The sequence below is a fragment of the Balaenoptera ricei genome, chromosome 5 (genome assembly GCF_028023285.1).
Source record: "Balaenoptera ricei isolate mBalRic1 chromosome 5, mBalRic1.hap2, whole genome shotgun sequence".
In the NCBI taxonomy this organism is placed as follows: domain Eukaryota; kingdom Metazoa; phylum Chordata; class Mammalia; order Artiodactyla; family Balaenopteridae; genus Balaenoptera; species Balaenoptera ricei.
Genome location: NC_082643.1, coordinates 31,864,728 through 31,884,814, shown reverse-complemented (window position 1 = coordinate 31,884,814; position 20,087 = coordinate 31,864,728).

Genomic DNA, 20,087 nt, shown 5'->3' with positions numbered 1-20,087 from the left:
CCTCTTGGGCACAGTAAGATGACTATTTTCAGCCTCAATTGCAATCAACTGCAGCCATGTGCCTGAGTTCTGGCCACTGGCTTGTCAACAGCAGTGATGTATGCCATAAAACCCTCGTATATATGATCCTCCATTTAGCTCCCTCATCTTCTATCCAGATGCAGAAATCTAGTGGAACATTCTGAGCCCCAGGAGATGGAAGAGCCACCAAAAGAAGGAGCCTGGGTCCCTGAGTCAGCATTTGGAGGAGAGAAATAAGTGCTGTGAGGGCACAACAGAAAGCTTTGGGAAAGGTTATTCAGAAATCATTATATCAGAGAATGGCATTGAATTAAGGTTTAAGTTGGAAGGAAGGAAAGCAAAGTCACCTTGGATAGAAGAGGAAGCATACACAGAGCTTCACATGTGAAATCTTGGGTTCAGTTGCAGGAACAAAAGTTGTCTAACATAAATGAAGCACAGAATAGAACACAGGCAAACATGTGAGCATTGAGACCAAAATTGAAGGAAGGGGTCAGATTATGAACGACCTTGTGTGCCAAGCTAGAGGGTAGACTTTACCATATAGGCAGGAGAATCCAGAAAATGTTTTAAAGCTGCAGAGTGGCATAAACAAAACTCTCCATTAGAAGGTAAACTCTGATGCAGAGTGGAAAATAACTTGGAAAGGGAAGCAGATGTGAGAGGGAAACCAGTTACCAGGCTATCGGAAAAATCCACACAAGAGATATTGCAAGAGCTGATCTAGGCTGCAGCAGAAGAAACTGACCCAAAAACAGATACAAGAGACCAACCAGAGGAGGCATTTCAAAAGCATAAAGTTCAACTAGCTGTTAGGTGTAGACATTAAAGTAATATTAGCTGACATGGGGAACACGAGAGGAGATACAGGCTAGGAGAAAAAGATTATGAATTTGCTTTTAAATATGTTGAATTTGAAGTCCAAATTTGAGAAGCTATCCAGTGTGTCGTTTGCATTACATATGCAGAACTCAGAAAAAAATTCAGAATTGGAATTATAAATTTGGGAGTTGGCAACATAGAGATGATGGTTAACCATGGGAGTGGATGAAATCTGCCAAGAAATATGTATAGAGTGAGATGAAAAGGAAGAAGAGATTTCACAGGATACTTGAAAGAGTGGTTACAGGAGTATAAAAAGCATCAAGAGAGGAGAGTATCATGAAAAACAGGGGAAGAGAGGCTTTAAGACTCCCGCCCACTCAGAAGAGTTCAGACCAGAGCCAGCAGGGAAACCAGATACGCTAATGAGCCATCAAGTGAGACTACAGGGTCTGGAACTGTATCAGACTTTGTGGGCATGTTCTGAAGATTTGCCAGAGAATGCAAATCTGTCATAAGATTCAAGTGATAAATGCTGACTGGAGATCAAAGATGGAGCAAGAGGTCAAACATCAAGTAAATGCAGAACCAGGGAGGTGAAGGATCAGGACAGGAAAAAGCCAAAAAAGGTCCAGGATTTTTGCCAGAGCTCCTTCTTATCAAGTTCTGTCCAGATGATAGACTGGGTCAGAATAAACACAAGAGATGGTCAATCATTTCCAATAATGAGAGGCCTGAAGGGCCACTGGGGTGTTGGCAATTAGATGTTCAAGCAACTTCATTAGTTTGGGAAGCAGATGTCACACTACCCAGAGTGAAGGAGAGATTGGTAAGTGAAGGCAATGAGTGAAGATAGAATGGAATTAAATGGAATTTTGTGGTGGAAGCCTGACTAACAGTCAGACTTAAAAGAAAGCTTGTTTAGTATGCTTGTAGGCTGAGGGTACATCTCCTCCATCTTTTGGAGGAGGAGGAATGGAAGATTGAAAGAGCACATAAATTAAGGAATCAAGGTGGAAGCCAGAGGAGATGGGACCAAAGTACCTATGGAGAAGCACATTGTGCATATTACATCATATCTTGTTTCATCTTTTTCTTTAAAAAAAATATGAATAAAGCATAGATGAAGAGTGAGGGATATTGAGGTAGTTCATAAGTGATAGCCTTTGTTTTCTCAGTGAAATCAGGCTAGAACATACAGTAAGAGACCATCCAGGTAAAGGCTTGAGAAGAGAGTTAAGTTCTGGAAAGGTAGCTGCAGAGAAACAAGGCTGTCTGGTACATGAGGAATTAGATTTGCACTGAAGACCCAGCTCAGGCAAGGAGTCATAAAGAGATAAATTGTTCTCCAGCCATGACTGGAGCCAGAAGGTCTAAGAACAAGAACAAATAAATAAATAAAACAGATATTTTGCCAGATGGAAACAAAGGAAAGAAAAGGGGATAAGGAATCCAAGAGTGATGAAGAAGGCTGACCAGTCTACCCTGAGTCATTTCAGGGCTAGGATAATGGTCTCTTACAAGTCCTATCACAGTGCCTGACAGAAAAAAGACACTTAATAAATGTGGAATGAATGCACACGTGAACAATTGAATGAATGAATGAATGAGCACATACTTGAAATTCAGGCTGGTTATGGGGGAAATGAAGTGGGAGGACATTAATAGACTGAAAGACTAGGAAGGATTTGAGAAGCAGGAGTGTGCGATGAGGCAGAAGAACATGTTCTTTGGGAGTCAAAGAGTTTGAGAAGAGAAAGAATACAAGGTTATGGTCAGAGAGAGTCATTTCAAAATTCAGATTTTCAGAGGAGCAGTTCCAAGTGATTAAAAGTTCCAAAGTGTGTTGCTGTAAATGGGGTTGGTAAAGTAGAATGGAGGTGATTGTCAGTATGAGGGCAGGCTGTTAGAGGACTCATCAGTATATATCATAAAGTCACTTAAGATGACAGCTGGAGGGAAGATGTTGGAGGGAACAGAGAAAAGGTGAGCCAAGTTTCAAAGTCCTTGAAGACTGAGAAGAAATGCCCCAGAGGTAACACTGAAAAGAACCTGTATATTTCATCAAGATAATGTTGGCTCTCCCTGCCACCCAGCTTTCTTGTGAGGATCAAATAAAATGATAATTATATAAATATTTTTATTGTTGGGAACCAAGAGGTCCAAGTAGGCAGCATGTCCTTCAAAGGAGAGTTAAATGAAAACTACCCAAAATTGCCAAGATGAAGCTGCAGGGAGACAGGATAATGCTGAGTCCTTTTCAAGAAGCCAGAATACAGGAGCAACACCTAGAGTGTTGTAGGGGAAGCAGTGTCACTAGGAGTCAATACGGGTTTCAGTAAAAGGAAACACTCAGAGAAAATCCTTCAAGCTACTAATTGTGTACTAAGTTCTGGAAGCTTTATCTATATCATCCTGAATTCCCACAGCAGCCATGCAAGTTAGCTATCAGTACCCTCAGATTACAAATGAGGATACAGGGACTGTGGTTGGGTAAATTTCCTGAAGCTGCACAGTTACTAAACAGAGTAACAGGATTTGAACCCATCTCAGGCAGATCACATCCCATCCCCTCTCCACTCTACTCCATTACATTAAACTTTGATGTGTTCAGAGCTTTATAGGGGAAATGAGAACATGACAGAATGATGCACAAAGAACTAGTGGAGGACGGGGGCAGAAGATAAGGAAAAATGAACTGGAGGAGATTCGAGTATGGGCAAGAGTAGCTGACAAGAGGGACCTGCCATTACTGATTAATGGCATTGGGGATGTAGGAAGTTGGGAGGTGAACAGGAGGAGAGCAAATGAAACTAACCAGCCTTGAGTTTCAACTGGAACTTTGATGTTCAGTGGCTGCGATGTCCCCACTGGTAGGGAAGTTAACTGACTCCTTTATTTTTTTCTTTTTTTTAATTTGCTTGAACAGTCAAGCAGCCATCTTGCCGTTTAACAAGAACCCTTGAGGAATCAATTAAAAATTCCCATCTCAGAGGACTTACATATGTACACAACAGCTTGGGTTAATTTACTAATTCATCTAATCAGCCTGCCAAATTATTAGCCAATTTCCCTAAATCTTGTAGTAACTCACACACTAAAAAGGCAATGTCTTCCTATTATTCTACAAAATTAGAAAAAACATATAGAGACATCCTTTTAGATCACCAGTCATGACTTTAACGTGTTTTATGGAGGACAATTGATTAGATTGTGTTCCTAAAGTATTTAGGATATTTGGAAATTGCTCTTTCCAGCACTTTGAGTGTCATTTTAATGATCTTGTTTGTGCCATTTACTTCCTTGACAAATCCTTTGTATATAGCAAAGAGATCTACATTAGCCAGGTCCCAAATGGCTCATCAAAAATTCTGAGTTAGAGAATTTAGAATAAAGAGAACTGTTGTTTAGTATAAATGCTGTGAAGCAGGGACAGCTTTTACAGCCAGAGATTTTTAAACGTGCAGGGAATCTTACATAAGCCAAACATGGCTGGGCTTTGGGGGGCAGCTTCTTTCTTCAATTCTAGTACATGTTAGAGCCCCTAGATACACTTGGTTTTACTTCTCAGTCTGTTCCCTACCCCTTCCCAACCTGCCTCAATATTTTTTTTACTGTGTTTTTCCTCTTTTTTTATTTTATTTTTTTAACTTTTTATTTTATATTGGTGTATAGTTGATTAACAATGCTGTGTTAGTTTCAGGTGTACAACAAAGTGATTCAGTTATACGTATACATGTATCGATTCTTTTTCAAATTCTTTTCCCATTAACGTTGTTACATAATATTGAACAGAGTTCCCTATGCTATACAGTAGGTCCTTGTTGGTTATCCATTTTAAATATAGTTGTGTGTACATGTCAATCACAAACTCCCTAACTATCTCTTCCTCCACCTTCCCCCCCACCCCCGCAAAAAGTTCGTTCTCTGTGAGTCTGTTTCTGTTTTGTAAATAAGTTCATTTGTATCTTTTTTTTTTTTAGATTCCGTATATAAGCGATATCATACAATATTTCTCTTTCTCTGTCTGACTTACTTCACTCAGTAAGACAATCTCTAGGTCCATCCTGAAAGTATTGGCAAGATTTATGGGGAAACTCGCATGCTATATCAAAGAAACTTCCCCAAATTCCCCCATTAGGCTTCTTTTATCCGTTTAATGACATCTGCCCTCTCTCTATCTCCCCACTTATCCTCTCAAAAACCCTCAGCAATTCAACTCTTCTTCACCATCCTTTAGAATTCAGAGAGGAATTGTTTTAATTGCCCTACACACAAAGAAGTCATGTATACTGAAACTCTCATTTTACTGATCAAAAACTATTGATTAAAGAAGGTCTATGTGGCACAGCCAGGAATAGAATAGGATTTTTCATATACTATTACTTTTTTACACCACACTCAGGAACCTCTGAAGTTCATTCTAACTTTAAAATTCTATCATTTGCCTGCTCTGTGGCTCTTGATGAATTTGGACATTGATCTATAATGGCTGAAATAAAATTATAGTAATGTGAAAGGTTTGGGATGGTGGTGGGGAGAGGACTTTATATCTCCGCTTTGTTAGAATGATCCTTGACTGATCTGAAATGCCCAGATACAGGAGAATGGATGACCTTTCACAATGTTATGTACACATACATGGCCTTTTTGTCTGGTTTTCAATATGTGGGGTTTGTTGAGTTCATCTATTATGGTTTTGTTTTTTTTTTTGGTTTTCAACTTTAATGTAGGGAACATGCCAATTAATCAAGCAAGAACACTTTAATAGTTCTACACAATGGAAGAAAATATAAAATATAAATATAAATGTGTTTTATATGGTAAACAATTTTTAAAAGTTACTGAAAGTCAGTGTATCAATCTGATTTGTGTATGGCCTTGCAAAACACAATGTCAAAGATAGTTTGAAGATAACAGTCCATACAGAGATGTGGCTTCATGTGTTTATGTCTTGAATTTATTGACTCGGTTCTCAGGTGTCACACCACTAATTGAGGACAATGGGGTATCATCAATTTACAGCGTATTTGTATCAGCTGGCCATTTATTTTTCTCATGGTGATTTAGGCTGAGCTCAGCTGGGCTCCTTCTTTCACGTGTCTGCGATCAGCTGTAGATCAGCTTCGGGTCAGGTCTGAAGCTTCAGGTCGGGTCTTGATCTTGGCTGGGCTCTCTCACCTGTCTGGGCCTCGGCAGGGAGAACTGGGCTGACAAGTCTGGTCCTTGAGGTCTCTCACTCCTTAGCTATATAGTCATGGCTTGCTTACCAGATGGAGGAAGGAGTCCCAAAAGAGACAAGCCTGCAAATTTTCTTAAGTCCTAGGCTGGGCACTAGCACACCATCGCTTCTGCCACATTCGACTAGGTGAGGGCCAATTAAAGGGATGGGAATTTGGACTCTACCATTTGATGACCAGACCTGCAAAGCACATTGCTGAAAGCATAGACACAGAGGTACGGGCGATAGGAACAACAGTACAAGGAGACAACTGTAAGTGGCCAGCATAGTGTTTGGTTTCACCAAAAAAGTGTTTGAAGAGCTAATTCAATAAACGTAAATGATCCTACTACCTTAGGGTTACTTTAATTAATCAGGTGAACCTGACTAAATTCTTCACTCCTACAAGTTCTATTTTATAAACACAACACAGAGTTGAAATCTTAGAGAAAATGTGCAAGATCCTTTAAATTCCCGTTTCCTCAGACTCTGGGCACTTGGGCATTTCCCAATAACATGTGGGGTTGCTTTATGCTTTCCTGAAGGCAGGACAGACAAAGCAGCAGCAGTGTCTGATACGATGCAAATTTTGGTCCGAGAAATTTCTGGGTAGACAGCCTCATGGGAACTCACCCAGCCTCCTCCTGGAAGGTGGTCCAACCATCTTTATCAACTAGAGATTGAAAGAATTAAAGTAGCTTCAAAAACACTTCATTGTCCCAGGTAATGGGATCTCTGATTCTTCATTCTGGAGTTAATATCCTAAATGCTGTTTGAAAGCAGTATTTCATTAAGTGCTCCACGATAAGTAGTTTGTTCAGATTAAGCTTCTGAATTATTTTCATTCACATTCATGTGATGAGCAAGATAAAACTGGAACTTAATTTTAAAGAATCTTTTTCTGTGCCATATAGCTTTATTCATCCTATTTATGCCATGCAGAGATGTTGAACTGGTGATACAACAACACAAATGTCTATTTACTTGCAATTTGAAAATGCTGCATTGCTTTCACTTCTTGCAAAAAAATGTGAAATATACTTTTCTAAGTATCTTGTCTTATATCCTTCTCATTTTTGAAATCTCACTCTATGGAGTTTTTTAGTTTATTTGTTTGGTTGGTTGTTTTATATGCTTATTCTTTATAGCCAGATTTAGATCTAATGACGCTAGGTTGAACAGTCAGATTTCTTTCCTAGATATTCAGATGTGAGAAGATATGATGACCTATATTTGACTTTTTTGATGGACACTGAATTATAAGTTGGGAATGGAGAGTAGCTGTTACTGGGGTTTTAATTAGCATCTCACTCATCGCCTGGTTGTCTTAATAATTAAATGCCGTCTAATTTAATATAAGAAGTTTGCCAAACTGGCTGCTGATTTATGAATTTATAAATGTATTAAACTCTTTCACCTTTAATAAAGAGAACAACAAACTATATTTATTACATAGCTAAATTTTGGTTACTTTTACTGTATTTGAAAATAGTTGCATCCTGTCAGATATGAAATATTATACAAGAAAGAGACAACGAAAAATCAAATAGGAAACAAAACCCAGACTCAAGATTTAAATATTTATGTAGGGAGGCATCTACAATTCAGCTCTTATAAGACAGTGTAATTTTCCTTATCTACTTTTATAGTATATTTTCAGGAAAAAAAACAAGACATTGATTTCAAAGTAATATTTTTCAATTAAATGTAGCACTTAACATTAATTTTTACCATAAGAAACACGATTTTTCATCATTATAAGTGTTTTTAGAAAGAAGAGTCTCAGAATTAAAATGAGAACTTTCTAAGAATTGTTACTAATCTCCAATGAAAGTGATATGGGAAACTTTTGAGCTTAGCATAACCACTTGTTGTTTTTTTCAAATTGGAAAGCTGCGTCTACTAAGCAGACCAAAGACTTTTGGAAATTGTGGGTCGGGGTGGAGAGGAAAATTGGAGAGGAAAAAGGGAAGTGTTAGAAATGGTAATTTAATCGAAGCACAGATAACCCCACTAAAGACAGTAATTACTTCAATTTACAAATAATGGAGTTCACACTTTTAATTCTGTGGAGGATTTTTTATTCTGGCTTGAAGGCAATAAGAATGATCAACTATAGTGATCAAAATAATGCCCACTCCAAACCTCATCAGCCATCGTTCATAATATAATGAAAACCCCTTATTGATAGAATATCATTTGATATGTAACTTAAAAGTAATGAATATATTTATGATAACACTGTAAATTTTATTCTTGAAAATTAACTTTTTGTTTTTATGACATGACAATCTCGTATAGAACAAAAATTCAGGTCAACATAAAATATGCAGATTTCCATATGCCAGAGATAAGCCAACTAAACAATCACAATGACTTTGAACTCCTCATCCCAAAGATGCATTGGGTGCATTTTTTATACACTGAAATAATAAATAATAGATTGGGTCTAAAAGTAATTTGTGTTTTTGCTGAGCCATCACCTCTCAAAATATCTGGATTCTGAGTCTCTAAAACATTACACTGTGAATTTTAATCCTATCTCGAACTCTTATGTGTGTAGGCAAAAGCAAGACTTTGGTAGTTCGGTGGTTCTTTTAAAGTTTTTGTTTTTTCTTCCTGTCTGCTAAAATAGTTTCCTTTTCATTCAGAACACGTAAAAAGGAAGAAGAGGAGGTTAGAAATTATGTAACATTCTGCTCCATCCATGCCAGGTTGTCAACCACTCTAATTTATTAAAATATGGAATTTTCCTTCAAAAGAAGTAATCCCTTAACTCCTCTAAATTCAGTAAGAAAAAAAAATCATAAAGGCACAGGCAGCCATCTGCCCTGCCTCCTCATTCTGAGTGGACCATTTTCTCAGCCAACAAGCAGTGCTATCGTTTGCTACGTCATAAGGTAGGCAGGCAAGCAGGCATTTTTTTGAACTTTGCCAGATTGGAAAACTGGCAAGTATTCTTTTGTTTTCTGACACCATGATGGAAATATACAGAAATGCTAATCACTCTGATTGTTTGTGCCTAAGATTTAAGTTCTTTGATATCACAATTCAGGTAAGAGATTCAGAATACTATCAAAGATTGAGTCTTCCATGACTCAGTGAATCCTTGATTCTTGGAGCCAATACATGGAATGTAGACACTAAGTCTGGCCCTCACTCATTCTGCGATCTTAGACTTCCTCAAGGTTTTGTCTATACCCACTCATTTGACAGTGATTACGTACTTATATTGTTCTGCTTTCTATGTGTCTGCATATTATTTTGCAAACATATTGCCAGCCTTACGTAATTTACGTGATTAAGGACTGCATATCCCATACGTATTTGTGCTGCCTAGTCTGTATATCTGATCTATGTGTTGATTGATTTTGAAGCCAAATGAATGTTTTGCTTTTGCTTTATAAGTCAGTCCTATTGAAATTTTATGCTTGTAGAAAGGCTTTTAGCTCTTGAACCCATTGTACATAAGTCCCAGCTACATTCTCTTCATTTCCAAGTAGACCCTCTGGATGTGTTTAATTTGGAATGGAAAGAGGGAAGATTGCTTAGGGCATAGTTTCCAAAAATGTGCTCAGATGTTAATAGATTTTATTTTTAGGGTTCCATAGTCAAATGAGTTTGTGAAATGGAAGATTAAAATTAGTTAAAGCAGGTTTCTTTATGGAAAGACTGTTTTGGAAATGTAATATGCTAATGAGCAATTATAAGTCCCTGAGAGAGTGATAAAGTGTGTGGTTTCTTACCTAGTTGACCATAAAAACCATGATTTTAGAGAGCAGCTCACATAACTAGTTTTCTGCAGAACATTTTCATTTTCTGAAACCCTGATCTAGGAAACAAGACAAGGAAAACTATTAAGTAAATAAATGTGGCAAGAAGAGGAGAGATCAAAGATGGCAAAAGTGGTATTTGGAATCAAGAGATAGCATCAGTCAAGATACCTAGGTTACTATGCTGCAGTGACCAAAAAAAAACCTAATGTATTATTGATTTTAAACACATAGTGTTTATTTTTCATTCATGCCTAATGTCAATCACAGGACAGCTGAGTGAACTGCTCCACATTGTCTTCAATCAGGCATGTAGGTAGAAGGGCCCCCATAGATCTGGAATGTCACAGATCGCAGTGACATTCACAAGGGGAAGGGAATTTGGAGAATCACATATGCACTCTTAAACACTTCCACCCAGAAGCAACACATACAACTTCTGCTCACATTCCACTGGACAAAGCACATTACATACCTAACTCAAAGGACGTGGGGAAGTATAAGGCTACCATCTGTCTGGGAGAAGAAAATCAGAATATTCATGTGAATGTTCCCAATGATTACACAGAGGCTGAGGGCAACTGCCTCCCTCAAGGTCATACACCTTTCCCATATCCAGTGACTCCTCATTGCAGGTGTGTAAATGCCAGGGCCCTCACCCCAACTCAGGATAATTCTGAAGGGCAATCCTAGCTTCACAGGCTTTCAGAAGGGTTGACTGAAGCCATTGTTAAGACCCCATCATGACCCAAACTCTCCCTCTGCCCGTTTCTGCATGCTTCACTTCCTTTCCAAAAGAGATGTTCCCAAAAGCACTCCCTAAAGAGCCTCCTGCTGCATAATCTCTAACTCAGAAACTGCTGTATGGGGAAGCCAGTCCACTATACTATACCACATATGTCTCGGAATAATATGAAATATCATTTTGTGTGTTTTTAAACTTTAGGTAAATGGTATTGTGTTATACATATTCTACAATTTGCTTTTTTCCCTTCAAATTACGTTTTTGAGGTTTATTCATGTAAACTCATGTAGCCCTAATTTGTTTATGTTAACTGATTTTTGGAAAATACCACAATGTACTTATTTATCCTCCTATTAATGAGAATTTGGGGTTTTTTTCCAATTTTTTATAATTATAATTTTGCTGAGTCTTTGTATATACCTACTTGTTCACACATACAAGAGCATATACATATATATACATATATATATATATATATATATATATATATATATGCCTGACAGAAAAATTACAATAAAATAGGGTATGTACATTCTCAATTTTATTAGATGTTGCATTTCCCTGAATACTAGTAGAGTTGAAATTAAATGGCCATTTTTTTTCTCTAATTGCCTATTTATCTCTTTGCCTATTTTTTTCCATTGAATTCCTGATCTTTACCTAAGTGAGCTTAAAAAAATGTACATTCCTGATACCATTTTTTGTCAGATATATGGTTTGAAATATTTTCTCCCAGTCTGTGACTTTCCTTTTAATTTTGTCTTTTTTATAAAGAAGCCTCAAACTTTAATGCAGTCAAATTTATTTATCTTCTTTCCTTCATGGCCTATGCATTATCTGTTTTATTTAGAAAAATTTTCCCTACCTCAAGTCTTAAAAGTATTCTGTGTTTTTCTTGAAAGTATTGCGGCTTTTGCTTTTTATATTTGACCTGTTCATCCCCCTGGAATTTATTTCAATTTTGATTTAGTGAATATATTTCTTTTTCATATGGTCAATCAATTGTCCCAACATCATTTTTTTCCAAACTGATATTCACACTAATTTGTAATGCCGCTTCTGTGTGTGTGTGTGTCTGTGTGTGTGTGTGTGTGTGTGTGTGTGTGTGTGTGTGTTGGACCCTCTGTTCTGTTCAGTCTATTTGTCTATCCCTGGACTAAAAGTCAAGTCCCTTTCCTTTGTTCTTCTTTAAAATTATCTTGGCTATTCTCAACATTTTATACCAAGTGAATTTTAGACTCAACCTGTTAACTTCCACCAAATAAAATTCTCTGATTGGATTTTTATTGGAATTGTATAACATTTTAATATATTATATTAATTTGGGGATAACTGATATCTTTACAATATTGACTTTTCCATTTATGAAAATGATATGTCTTTATGAATGATATGTCTTTAGAGAGATTCTTTTTTACCATATATATGCCCAAGTTCCACTTTTTCAATATTGTGATACACCCAAGGGAGCATGGAAGTGAAGGAGTAGGCAATACATATGCAGATCCTGTTTTCTCTTTCAGTATAAATAGATTAAATTTGGCACAAACGTGATTTGAAATAAGTGCGGTGCTTTCAGAATGATGGATGCCATAGTAAAGGAACTAGGTAGCAGCATTTGAAATTATCTAAAAGGCTGAGAAATCCAACAAAGGAAGTACAGTTATTAGATTGAAAAGAATTATAAAAAGGCTTTAAACATTAGGTGAGAAAGACAAAGTAAAAAGACTGGTCTTCCCTACTGGGAGCCTTAAAGTTTGGCAGACTGATATTCATTCATCCATTAAACAAACATTCATTGAGTACCTCCTATTTTCCAGACAATGTTCTGGCACTGGGGGAAGAATAGGAAATCAAATAAAACTGCTGCCTTTTGTTAATCCACTCAGGGGAGGGACTCCTTAAAAACTTAATAAGTACTAAGCACCCATTGTATAAAAATTATAATCACTCTTTCAATCCATAAGGTGCTTATGAGTAGATTAACCATCTTAAGATCACTAGAGCAATAATCAGTGCTATGTGGCATGGTCCAAACTATCAATGCAATTAAAGTTTTGAGAAGAACAATAATTGGAAATTGATTGAGAGTCATAATAGGTTTCCTAGAGGAACTGTGTCTTGTGCTGGATATTGAGGACAAGTAGGATTTGGTAGGTAGAGAGGAATGTGGAAAGTGTTGTAGGTGAGAACAGTAGCATTAAAAACAAAACAAAACAAAACACAACTGAGATGAGATCCCCATGTGATGTGAGTAGACAGGGAGAACTCAACATTCCTGGAAAAGAGAATCATGTTGGGTAAGAGAAGGTGAGTTTGGGTAAATCAGATGAGGCCAGATAGTGGAGGTGTTTGATCACCAGCAGAGGAGTTTAACATGGCTGCAGAGAACAATTATAGACTATCGTCCTCTTTTCCTCCTCCTTCTCTGACTTCTCCTTTTTTTCTTAGACCAGGAAACTGACATGATAAAAGCAAAATTATGAGTTATTAGCCTAACATTGATATAGAGGAAGCATTGGAAAGTGAAGAGACAAGGATGTGGAAACAATTACTCTGAGCCTGATACAGTGTGACAGCTTCTAAGGCAGAAGACAGCATGGTCCCTACATCATGAAACTTACAGTCACAATGTGGGAGGCAAGACTAATATATCTAACACTAAATTAATAAATGCTCATAACGCAGATGTTGGCTGGAACCTTCTGCCCTTTGTCTTGAACCCCCAGATCCAGACCTGGTTGAATTTCAAAAGCCTTCTCCTGCTTTCTGCAAGTTCCCACGGGCTTCTACCTTTCATGATCACTTTGTCTATAGCACCTGCATCCATGTGTGCTGCTTCTGTTCCCCACACCCTTGACAATCTACACCCAAAACCCTATCCCTTCACCAATTTCCATAAAATGTACATGCTCTCCAAGCATTTTATGAGTTTAATTTCCTGAGCAACTGAGGTTGTTCAACTGAGGCTGGACTATGCACAACCTTCTCTTCACTGCTAACCCCATCTTCTCCCAGTCTCCCCTCTCTGCCCCTCATTTCTTCTTTTCTGAAGTTGCTTGCTATAGCCTCATATTTGGCTCTCATTTATTGTAGATCAGTTCAATTCTTCCTCAATCTTTGCCCCACACTGTCATACCCAAACAAATCAAGGGGCTAACTAACGAAGGGGGAGATACCATTTCTTAATGGCAGTTAAATGTATAAAAATAAACCAACCCAACAGTCCTCTGACACAGAAAACACAAAAGAGAACAAACCAAGGCAGGGAAATAAATATGTTTCAGACAACATGGCAAAGGCTGGGGAAATAAGGGCTACAGTAGTTCAGAGAAGGAAAAGATCAATCAAGAAGGGTTTTAATGGAGGAAATACATCTTGAAATGGACCTTGAAGAAAGGTCTAAATTAGTATTGCAGAGTGAGGAAGCAAGAGGTCATTCAAGGTAAGGAAATAACTGTAAGAAAACCACAGAGGAAAGAAAGAGCCTGGCATCTGGGAGAAGGCAGCTCTCAACTGAGAATTTAGAAGCAAGATAAGGCTGACTGGGTGCTGGAAATGCTGGATTGTCAGACTCAAGTGTTTGGACTCTTTCCAATAAAAATCAAAAAACGATCTAATGAATATGCTTTGGAAGGCAGGGGACGAGGGAAGCTTTGAGGAGCGGGGTCTCAGAAACAAGAACAAGGGGTTCAAATACTATCAGAATTCTGATAGTATGTGAACTATCTCTCTGTTTCTGACTTCTGCTTCTTTCTGGAGGCTGGTTTCAATTTCTTCTCTTGAAAATCAGCTTTCTCTACCCAGGGATTGTGGTGATTCAGCAAATTCCTGGCTTCCCAGCCATAGAGAAAAGACTCTTACCTCTTGCTCCAACTCCAAAACCCCAAGAGAAGGATTCTATTTGGCTTGGCTTGAAATAATTACCCATGCCTAGAACGAGCACTGTGGTCAGGAAGGTCAGCATGTGGAAAAAGATGGCAATTTCTAATGGACCACGTAATAAAGCATGGCTGGATTTCGTGGGACTGGGGGGTGGGGGCAGGGAATAGGGAGTAAAGAAGGAGGATGAAGCATGGACAGCACCACTGGGAGAGAGTTTTCAGTAAGGAAGGAAATGCAGTTTGTGCCTAAGGTTGAACCCACTGGCAAGTCTTAACAAAAAGAAAATTGATTTTTTTGGCAAGCATTTTGTGAAACCTACTATTCTTAAGTATCAATTATATCTTTCTTTTTTTTTCTCATTTTCTTCTTCTTTAAGTCATTAGTCAATATTTTGTGTCCTTCTAAGCCACCTTAAATTTTTGTGGGGAAAAATAGAAAAAAAAATCAATTATGTAACAGTGGTGATGAGCCAATTATGTTAAGACATTGTTCCTATTTTCAAGGAGTCTAGGAGTAAAGGTATCATGTATGCAAATAGCTGTGAATGGAAAATGATAAATGACACTAAAGAGGTACAGATAAAATTCTATCAGTTCAGAGTTTCTTACTATAAGAAATAGTGCCCAGCCCTACTCCACATGTGCCCATGGTGGCCCTCAATGGCCCGGTGACAGCTGCTGCTCTTGTTGCTGCTTGTGATTCCATACCCATGTTGGAGTAATTTCCCCAAAGCACAGTTCAGATCCAGCGCTACCCTGGTCAAAAGTCATCTCTAGTATTTTGACTCTCAAGAAGTGATTTGTAGAGAAGAGAGCATTTGAACTGGCTCCTGTGGTATTGCCGAGTGGCTGACAGGGTCAGGGTGGTCCAGCCGGGTGTCAGGACTGTGCTTCTGAGGTGGGAGAGCCTAGTTCAGGACATGGTTCATCAGAGACCTCCCAGCTCCACATGATATCAAATGGCAAAAGCTCTCCCAGAGATCTCCATCTCAACGCAAAGACCCAACTCCACTCAACGACCAGAAAGCTAAAGTGCTGGACACCCTATGCCAAAGAACTAGCAAGACAGAAACAAAACCCCATCCATTAGCAGAGAGGCTACCTAAAATCATAATAAGGTCACAGACACCCCAAAACACACTACTGGACGTGGTCCTGCCCACCAGAAAAACAAGATCCAACCTCATTCACCAGAACACAGGTACTAGTCCCCTCCACCAGGAAGCCTAAACAACCCACTGAACCAACCTTACCCACTGGAGGCAGACACCAAAAACAACGGGAACTACGAACTTGCAGCCTGCGAAAAGGAGACCCCAAACACAGTAAGTTAAGCAAAATGAGAAGACAGAGAAACACACAGCAGATGAAGGAGCAAGGTAAAAACCCACCAGACCAAACAAATGAAGAGGAAATACGCAGTCTACCTGAAAAAGAATTCAAAGTAATGATAGTAAAGATGATCCAAAATCTTGGAAATAGAATGGAGAAAATCCAAGAAACGTTTAACAAGGACCTAGAAGAACTAAAGAGCAAACAAACAATGATGAAAAACACAATAAATGAAATGAAAAATTCTCTAGAAGGGATCAATAGCAGAATAACTGAGGCAGAAGAACACATAAGCGACCTGGAAGATAAAATAGTGGAAATAACTACCACAGAGCAGAATAAAGAAAAAAGAATGGAAAGAATTGAGGACAGTCTCAGAGACCTCTGGGACAACATTAAACGCACCAACATTCAAATTATAGGGGTCCCAGAAGAAGAAGAGAAAAAGAAAGGGACTGAGAAAATATTTGAAGAGATTATAGTTGAAAACTTCCCTAACATGGGAAGGGAAATAGTTAATCAAGTCCAGGAAGTGCAGAGAGTCCCATACAGGATAAATCCAAGGAGAAACACGCCAAGACACGTATTAATCAAACTATCAAAAATTAAACACAAAGAAAAAATATTAAAAACAGCAAGGGAAAAAAAACAAATAACATACAAGGGAATCCCCATAAGTTTAGCAGCTGATCTTTCAGCAGAAATTCTGCAAGCGAGATGGAAGTGGCAGGACATATTTAAAGTGATGAAAGGCAAAAACCTACAACCAAGATTACTCTGTCCAGCAAGGATCTGATTCAGATTTGATGGAGAAATTAAAACCTTTAAAGACAAACAAAACTAAGAGAATTCAGCATCACCACACCAACTTTACAACAAATGCTAAAGGAACTTCTTTAGGCAGGAAACACAAGAGAAGGAAAACATCTACAGTAACAAACCCAAAACAAGTAAATGATAATAGGAATATACATATCAATACTTACCTTAAATGTAAATGGATTAAATGCTCCAACCAAAAGGCATAGACTAGCTGAATGAATATAAAAACAAGACCCGTATATATGCTGTCTGCAAAACACCCACTTCAGACCTAGGGACACATACAGACTGAAAGTGAGGAGATGGAAAAAGATATTCCATGCAAATGGAAATCAAAAGAAAGCTGGAGTAACAATTTTCATATCAGACAAAATAGACTTAAAAATAAAGACTATTACAAGAGACAAAGAAGGACACTACATCATGATCAAGGAATCAATCCAAGAAGAAGATATAAGAATTGTAAATATTTATGCACCTAACATAGGAGCACCTCAATACATAAGGCAAATGCTAACAGTCATAAAAGGGGAAATTGACAGTAACACAATCATAGTAGGGGACTTTAACACCCCACTTTCACCAATGGACAGATCATCCAAAATGAAAATAAAAAAGGAAACACAAGCTTTAAATGATACATCAAACAAGATGGATGTATTTGATATTTATAGGATATTCCAAAAAACAACAGAATAAACTTTCTTCTCACATGCTCTTGGAACATTCTCCAAGATAGATCATACCTTGGGTCACAAATCAAGACTTGGTAAATTTAAGAAAATTGAAATCATATCAAATATCTTTTCCAACCACAACGCTATGAGACTAGATATCAATTACAAGAAAAAATCTGTAAGAAATACAAACACATGGAGGCTAAACAATACACTACTTAATAACCAACAGATCACTGAAGAAGTCAAAGAAGAAATCAAAAACTACCTAGAAACAAATGACAATGAAAACACGATGACCCAAAACCTATGGGATGCAGCAAAAGCAGTTCTAAGAGGGAAGTTTATTGCAATACAATCCTACCTCAACAAACAAGAAACATCTCAAATAAACTACCTAACCTTACATCTAAAGCAATTAGAGAAAGAAGAACAAAAAAACCACAAAGTAAACAGAAGGAAAGAAATCATAAATGTCAGATCAGAAATAAATGACAGTGAAATGAAGGAAACAATAGCAAAGATAAATAAAACTAAAAGCTGTTTCTTTATTCATTTTTTTGTTTTTAATTTTATTTATTTATTTATTTATTTATGGCTGTGTTGGGTCTTCGTTTCTGTACAAGGGCTCTCTCCAGTTGTGGCAAGTGGGGGCCACTCTTCATCATGGTGCGCGGGCCCCTCACCATCGCGGCCCCTCCCGTTGTGGAGCACAGGCTCCAGACGCGCAGGCTCAGCAATTGTGGCTCACAGGCCCAGCCGCTCTGCAGCATGTGGGATCCTCCCAGACCAGGGCCCGAACCCGTGCCCCCTGCATTGGCAGGCAGATTCTCAACCACTGCGCCACCAGGGAAGCCCAAAGCTGTTTCTTTGAGAAGATAAACAACATTGATAAACCATTAGCCAGACTCATCAAGAAAAAAAGGGAGAAGACTCAAATCCATAGAATTAGAAATGAAAAAGGAGAAGTAACAACTGACACTGCAGAAATACAAAGGATCATGAGAGATTACTACAAGCAACTATATGCCAATAAAATGGACAACTTGGAAGAAATGGACACATTCTTAGAAAAGCACAACCTTCCAAGACTGAAGCAGGAAGAAATAGAAAATATAAACAGACCAATCACAAGCATTGAAATGGAGACTGTGAATAAAATTCTTCCAACAAACAAAAGCCCAGGACCAGATGGCTTCATAGGCGAATTCTATCAAACATTTAGAGAATAGCTATCACCTATCTTTATCAAATTTTCCAAAATATAGCAGAGGGGGTGAACATTCCCAAACTCATTCTATGAGGCCACCATCACCCTGATACCAAAACCAGACAAAGATGTCACAAAGAAAGAAAACTACAGGCCAATATCACTGATGAACATAGATGTAAATATCCTCAATAAAATACTGGCAAACAGAATCTAACAGCACATGACAAGGATCATACACCATGATCAAGTGGGGTGTATCCCAGGAATGCAAGTTCTTCAATATACTCAAATCAATCAATGTGATAAACCATATTAAGAAATTGAAGGAGAAAAACCACATGATCATCGCAATAGATGCAGAAAAACTTTCGAGAAAATTCAACACCCATTTGTGATAAAAACCCTCCAGAAAGTAGGCACAGAGGGAACTTACATCAACATAATAAAGGCCATATATGACAAACCCACAGCCAACATCATTCTCAATGGTGAAAAACTGAAACCATTTCTAGTAAGATCAGGAACAAGACAAGGTAGTCCATTCTCACCACTGTTATTCAACATAGTTTTGGAAGTTTTTGCCACAGCAATCAGAGAAGAAAAAGAAATGAAAGGAATCCAAATCAGAAAAGAAGACCTAAAGCGGTCACTGTTTGCAGATGACATGATACTATATATAGAGAATCCTAAAGAGGCTACCAGAAAACTACTAGAGTTAATCAATGAATTTGGTAAAGTAGCAGGATACAAAATTAATGCACAGAAATCTCTTGCATTCCTATACACTAATGATGACAAATCTGAAAGAGAAATTAAGGAAACCCTCCCATTTACCACTGCAACAAAAAGAATAAAATACCCAGGAATAAACCTACCTAAGGAGACAAAAGACCTGTATGCAGAAAACTATAAGACAATGATGAAAGAAATTAAAGAGGATACAAACAGATAGAGAGATATACCATGTTCTTGGATCAGAAGAATCAACACTGTGAAAATGATTTTACTACCCAAAGCAATCTACAGATTCAGTGCAATCCCTATCAAATTACCAATGGCATTTTTCATAGAACTAGAACAAAAAATTTCACAATTTGTATGGAAACACGAAAGACCCTGAATAGCCAAAGCAATCTTGAGAAAGAAAAACGGAGCTGGAGGAATCAGGCTTCTGGACTTCAGACTATACTACAAGCTACAGTAATCAAGACCGTGTGGTACTGCGCAAAAACAACAATATTGATCAATGGAACAGCATAGAAAGCCCAGAGATAAACCCCTGCACATATGGTCAGCTTATATTTGATAAAGGAGGCAAGAATATACAATGGAGAAAAGACAGCCTCTTCAATAAGTGGTGATGGCTTCAATAAGTGGTGCTGGGAAAACTGGACAGCTACATGTAAAAGAATGAAATTAGAACACTCCCTAACACCATACACAAAAATAAACTCAAAATGGATTAAAGACCTAAATGTAAGGCCAGACACTATCAAACTCTTAGAGGAAAACATAGGCAGAACACTATATGACATAAATCACAGCAAGATCTTTTTTGACCCACCTCCTAGAGAAAT